Source organism: Bombyx mori, chromosome 5 (assembly GCF_030269925.1).
Source record: "Bombyx mori chromosome 5, ASM3026992v2".
In the NCBI taxonomy this organism is placed as follows: Eukaryota; Metazoa; Arthropoda; class Insecta; order Lepidoptera; family Bombycidae; genus Bombyx; species Bombyx mori.
This window is the reverse complement of record NC_085111.1, coordinates 11432303-11439534: the sequence shown is the minus strand read 5'-3', so window position 1 is coordinate 11439534 and position 7232 is coordinate 11432303.

Here is a 7232-nt window from a genome sequence, read left to right as displayed (position 1 = left end):
TATACCTGTACTACATACGTGGTACCAATTAAGGTGATACCGTCATCTCTGTTAATGAATCAAAATAGATGAAACTTTCAAAGTAAAACAATAAGTTCTTTCTCGCGTAGGCTTGAAATTTTAATACCGCATTTTGTAATTAAAATTTGAGTTGTTAAATTTTGTTGTAGAATAAAACGGACGGTATATCTTCATCAGAAGATGCCTGCAAAAACTATTTATCTCCAACATCTGCGTACGCCTCCACATCAAATCTCTGAAAATGTTGTCTCGTTTATTTGCGCAGAATTTCCTCAACAGCCCGCTAATGTATTCGTATTCTAAGTACGTATTGTGGTTTGCCTACATTAAGAAGCCATTATAAAGCCCTCAAGCCGAGTGGCGTCGAAGGCTAATTAAATTTAAAACATCCGTTTCTCCATTCTGTTTTCCAATATGCTAATTATCAAATTAAGGTCTTTTTATAGAAAAAAGAAACTATGGTATTGGATTTGTTTCACTTGGGTTTGGGTTACAGCCTTATTATAATATTAGGCCGCATCTCTCTAATTGCTATATAGCCTAGTTCTTGAAAATGGAATTGATATTTAAAAGCTTGAAGCTAATTAAAGTTGTATGTTAAAGGTTCGACATTAAATGTTTGTTCTGCTGAGAATTATCACTTCTCTTCTCTGTTGAGAATATCTTGCAAAAGAACTCCGTGGAAACCAAAAGTCAAAGTTTTGACCTCTCTGCGCTAATAAGTCGCGATCTAACCTGGACCAGACTCTAATTGGAGTTCCTTGGCCTAATTATATAATAACCCTTGTTGAGAATGTCAGCTATCTGGGTGACGGAAATCCACCCTTATTTATTTGCCATTCGATATTCGACAGATATTTACTTATGCAGACAGTGGACTGATGCTCGACAGCTTCCTCCAGACGTCGTGTTCTCATCTTCTTCTTTTTTCTATTATTTTTTTACTAATCCTAACTATAAACATCTAAAACTAACTATTGAATACAGTCAGCCTACCCGAGGAACCTGTTGCTGGCTCTATGCCGGTACCCCAGCTCTACAAATAGCACTCACCCGACCCGGACTCCCATTTCGGGCAGTCCGGGACGGGGAGGGATCGTGCACTCCCTTGAAGAGGCAGTGAATCTCCCACGGGGACGGTAAAAGGTGAGTACTCCACGATGTGGGGGGATAGCGATGATGGTCAAAAATTTTGTCTCACGGGGGCACGTATTATGAGCCCTCCAATACCTTTCCGGCAGAGCTACCCAATTCCCAGGTTCCTGGGAAGTGACCCTAAGAGAAATTGACGCTTCTTATAAGCGATGTAAAATGTTTTATTTCGTTCAATTCTTATTTTGGCGGCCTGCCGTCTGCAAGAGTGTTTCATTTCGATTTAAAATAAGGTGTTAGATAATTATCAACAAACTTTTATCATCTTGTCAATATATTTTTTTATTAAATAAATAAAGCACGTGTCGCATAACAGTTTTGTAATGTCTATGTTCAGAAAATTAGCCATAGTTACCGGGAAACGTGGCCCGGTTTTATTAGTAGTCAATTTCATATCATGTGTCTAAGATATTAAATTATTTTTTTTTTGCATTTTTATGGTGAATGAGCTCATGGTCCATAATATGTTGTTAATTCGTTACCGGAGTGCATTGACATTAGCCACGTAAATGCCGTCACCCACCTCGAGGCATGAGTTTCAAGTCTAAGTTCTATTAAGTGCAAGGTACTGTATACTTAATACAAAAAAATCATTAGAAAAATTTATATCTGTCTGCGGGACATCTTGTATTTTAGGTCACGGCGACTTCAAATATGTCAGGAAACCATTTGCATCAACAATTTTTTTTTTTTTTTTTTTTATTGCCCTTGTAGGCAGACGAGCATACGGCCCACCTGATGGTGAGTGGTTACCGTCGCCCATGGACTTCAGCAATGCCAGGGGCAGAGCCAAGCCGCTGCCTACCGCTTAATACTCTCCACAAGCCTCGTTTGAAGAAGGACATGTCATAGCGCTCAGGAAACACCGTGGAGGGGAGCTCATTCCATAGCCGGATGGTACGTGGCAAAAAAGATCTCTGGAAACGCACTGTAGATGACCGCAGAGGCTCCAGGTAGTATGGATGAACTCTACTCCGGTGGCGGGCGGTGCGATGGTAAAAACGAGATGCCGGTATCATCTCGAACAATTCCTCAGAGCACTCCCCATGGAACATACGGTACAAAATACAGATGGAACCGAAGTCCCTCCGCAGACCCAGAGGTTCCAAACTAATTCCAAAATAGTGTTATAGTTTGAAATTGTTATTGATTTGATTATTATTAAGGTAGCTTGCCGAAATCAGTTATCATTCAGTACAAGGTACCCTTTAGGATTAAATCGAGTCGAAACGATTTTCGCTTGTGTACGTATGTACATATTGTTCATGTTTAATGAGATAGAAGGGTTGATTAACTCCGGAACCGTCTCAACATCTATACATATAAATAAAATTAGTCTGTTTGTAGTATTGAAATAACCGCTTTTTACTTCATGCATATGAATATACTTAGTCTGGCCATAAATACTGTTACAATTAAAAATAAACAAAATATTACATTTGAATTTGGAATTTGTCATTTTTATATGATTGCTTATTGAGTTTTCTCATTTTGGCGCCAATACATTGTACAATATTTTGCGATATTAAAATGGAGTGGGGTGATAAAGAGAACCGAATCGCTGTGATTGCATTACACAAAGTAGGTATGGGGCCAAATGCAATTTTTAAAACTCTGCATACGCTTGGTATTAGTAAAATGTTTGTGTACTGGGCTATTAATAGGTGCAATGAGACCTTCTTTATTTGTGACAGAAAAAGATTTGGCCGTCCACGTAGTGTTCGTACGAAAAAGGTGGTCAAAGCAGTAAGGGAAAGAATTTGAAGAAATCCTGTCCGAAAGCAAAAGATTTTATCTCGGGAGATGAAGATAGCACTTAGAACCATGTCGCGTATTTTAAAAGATGACTCAGGACTTGCAGCCTATAAGAGACGTACTGATCATTTCTTAACTGATAATTTAAAAGAGAATAGGGTGGTAAAATCGAAACAACTACTGAAGCGGTACGCAAAGGGAGGTCATAGAAAAATTTTGTTTATGGATGAGAAAATTTTACAATTGAGCAACATTTTAACAAACAAAATGACCATATTTATGCTCAAAGCTCTAAGGAAGCTTCCCAATTAGTCGACAGAGTGCAATGTGGGCACTATCCGACTTCAGTGTTGGTTTGGTGGGGCATTAGCTATGAAGGAGTGACTGAGCCATACTTTTGTGAAAAAGGTATCAAAACATCGGCTCAAGTGTATCAAGATACCATTCATGGAAAGGCAGTGAAGCCCCTTAACAACACCATGTTCAATAATCAAGAATGGTCCTTCCAGCAAGACTCGGCGCCAGGTCATAAAGCTCGGTCTACGCAGTCTTGGTTGGAAACGAACGTTTCGGACTTCATCATAGCTGAAGACTGGCCGTCGTCTAGTCCCGATCTTAATCCGCTGGATTATGATTTATGGTCAGTCTTAGAGAGTACGGCTTGCTCTAAACGCCATGATAATTTGGAGTCCCTAAAACAATCCGTACGATTGGCAGTGAAAAATTTTCCCATGGAAAGAGTGCGTGCTTCTATTGATAACTGGCCTCAACGTTTAAAGGACTGTATTGCAGCCAATGGAGACCAAGGCCGTAGAGAACTGAAGTCCTTTCGTAAATCCAGAGTCTCTAAGGTGTCCATGCGAACGGGGTTAAGGACTATTTAAATAACCTTCTTATGTATGGAGTCAAATGGAAGTAACTAGTATTCGGCAGCCCTGACTTAAAGGTGGAAGCAGTACTCAACCTGAAGCCGATCCTGCGCTTGGTAAAGTACAGGCGTTTTTGATAAAAATAAGAAGACATATTATTGTATTGAAGCTAGAATTTTTATACGATTTTTTTATTCAAAGTGTTGTGTTATCGTGAATACGTGAATCAGGTACGTAGTTACTTTTAACAATGGTACTTAGGAGTTAGCTGATTGCTTTGATTGGTCGTTACGTTCGCATTTTGTACAGACGGAATCATAGACTTAAGTTGGTCTTTCAGTAAACGGTTCCGATGGTATTGTTTAGTCTACCCAACCGAGAGAACTTAAATCGTGAATCCCTAATTAACACTGAATTCCGAATAGGTTCCTTTTGGACTCTGCTAGTGACAGCTTCATTAATTACTTAAGTGTTTGTAAGTTATGGTCGTTGGAACACATTTCGATAAGATTTTGATTAGAACAGAGAGTGATCTAAGAAGATGAAGGCAATCTTTAACCGCAACTGTTATCTTGCCAACCTTCAGGATTGAAGAGGCACTGGAAGAAGAAAAATAAGAAGTTATCTTGCGGTATTTCAAGTGTAGCGTTGAGGCGTCTCCTCTGTAACGGAGTATCTCTTGATATAGAAGTAGAGTTCAAGAGCTTTTCTCTCGTGTAGTGCATTTCCAAATACTGTTTTTCTCTAAAATCTTAAAACTTGAATGATCTCCTACGATTTTCGCCTATGACAAGTATTTTTAAAAGAAAGTTTAACAAATACACGTTGGATATGATTGTGCATTTAGCATTGTAAATGTCCACGGGCGATGACTTTTCTACAGGTGTTCCGCAAACAAGTTTGTCACTTTTGGCAATAAAAATGTTTTGTTTACTCTCTTTTTGGTTTCTTACTTACTGTTAAATCGTATTTGTTAAGGCGGGGACATCAGTCATCTAAGGACGTATCGGCAAACGTTATTCAGTAGAAGATGGCTATCGTTGCCGTCATTATCATGGAATGTAATCATCATCATTCAGAGAAGCACATCTTAAGACTCAATATCGAAGTTTTTGCTGCACTGCTTAAGCACTACATATCCTTACCGAGCTGAAGGCCACTAAGCTACTTTTTGATATTCTAAAGAGAGAACATCTATTTTCCCCTTAGTAATGAATGGGAAAATAAATTTAGAGTAAAAACACCTTTTACTCTAAAAACTGAGACTTTAGAACTTATATCTCAAGGTAGGTGGCGGCATTTACGTTGTAGATGTCTATGCACTCCGGTAACCACTTAACATCAGGTGAGCCGTGAGCTCATCCACCCACCTAAGCAATAAATACAAATTAAAAAAAACTATGAAAAATAGGAAATTGTGATCCCTAATTGACAGTGGTATGGTGTTTATGTTAATAGTCTACTGTGTAGTATGATGAGGTTTGAGTTCGGAATTGTCAATCGGACCCACAATAGTATCCGGAGTTTAGGTGTTTCAAATATCGTATGCGGGCTTCAGATATCTGTGACATAGGACAAAATCTTATCTTGGGGCAATTCAAGGATGAACGTTTGTTTGAAAGAAGAAAAAAATGCGATAAGGGCATACATAGTATTTTAATTATATATTTTAATTACGACTCTGCGAAATGGAAAAGAATTGTAAGGCTTAGTAACACGTATACTGGTACATATTAAAGTGCAAATGCGGCTTTCGGGTGAAAATTGATGGGCCTCGTAGAAGCTATCAATCAAGATTTGCAACCAGGACGCCCTTTAAAACCTAAATAAGCTCGGTAAATTGAATGAATAATAAATTAATACGACGAAGGTAAAATTCAGAGAATATTTTAATTTGTGTTCCGTTTATGACTAGGTTCGCAAATGTATAGGAATATTTAATAATTAATTAGAAAAAAAAAACCTTATGAGTGGAATAGTGTATGATTTTAATACCAAGAATATTGAAGTAAAGTATGTTTTTTGAATTGAAAAATTGACTAAAGGAATTTACCTCCCATCAAACGAAGTCTCTAAAATAAAACATAATTTGGGGATACTATTATTGAATATATATTTAGTTAATGAATCGAATGTTTACGAATACTAGAGGTCCCGCAGTAGTCGAAATTCGACTATAATTAATTGGAATTGTAACTTTGTACACTATTATGATTGTATTTTATATTTCTATAATTACAAAATTCGCCACTATAAAAAATATTAACAAAGACAAACAATATTTAATCTATTCTCAATTTGACAACAGACGCCAAGAACAAAAGTTTGACAATTAATAGTATGTATGCGTGTGTGCGTCAAATACATGGTATGTAGTGTGTGTAATGTTTTCTTTATCGATTTAATGTATTTTTTATGCATTATTTAAAAAAAATATTAGTATTGTGCACTTCTTCTCTATATTCTCTATAAGTGTGCAAAATTTCATACTCCTCCGTCCGCGCAATTTTCGTAAAAAGGGATACAAAGTTTTTGCTTCACGTATTAATATATAGATGACGATTATTTGGCAAATTTGTTTTTACGAGGACCAATTAACGCGTCATTGTTTAAAACTTCAATGGAGGTTCTAAGTCGCTAAGCAAAAATTGGAGGCAATTACGTAAAGTGATACAGGCATCGGCGACATGTCGGCTCAGGGTCGTGATTGATTGTGGTAAATGGTTCGTGATGCTCGCAGGCTTTGCTCTGGGCCGTGACAGCCGAAGGCGCTGTGCCGTGAAACTTTACGAGCCAACCATTCGTTCGTTTAAATGGTACCAAAGAAATATCTTGTCGCGCAGTCGATGGATCTTATCAACGCTTCTGAAATATATATATGTTTATATTTTTTTATTGCTTAGATGGGTTGATGAGCTCACAGCCCACCTGGTGTTAAGTTACTGGAGCCCATAGACATTTACAACGCAAATGCGCCACCAACCTTGAAATATAAGTTCTAAGGTCTCAGTATAGTTACAATGGCTGTCCCACCCTTCAAACCGAAACGCATTGCTGCTTCACGGCAGAAATAGGCAGGACGGTGGTACTTACCGGTGCGGACTCACATGAGGTCCTACCACCAGTAATTACGCAAATTATGATTTTGCGGGTTTGATTTTTATTACACGATGTTATTCCTTCACCGTGGAAGCTGATCGTGAACATTTGGTAAGTACATATTTCTTTAGAATAATTGGTACCAGCCTGCGGGATTCGAACACCGGTGCATCGATAGATACGAATGCTCCGGACGCCTTACACACTGTGTTTATTACATTCGTCTTCTTGAGAATGATTTGAAATGAATCAAATGAGATTGAAGCTGTCGATCATGGGTTGCGAGAGCCGCGTTCCGGCGAAGATGTAATCGGAATGCGGAGGCTTCACTCTCAA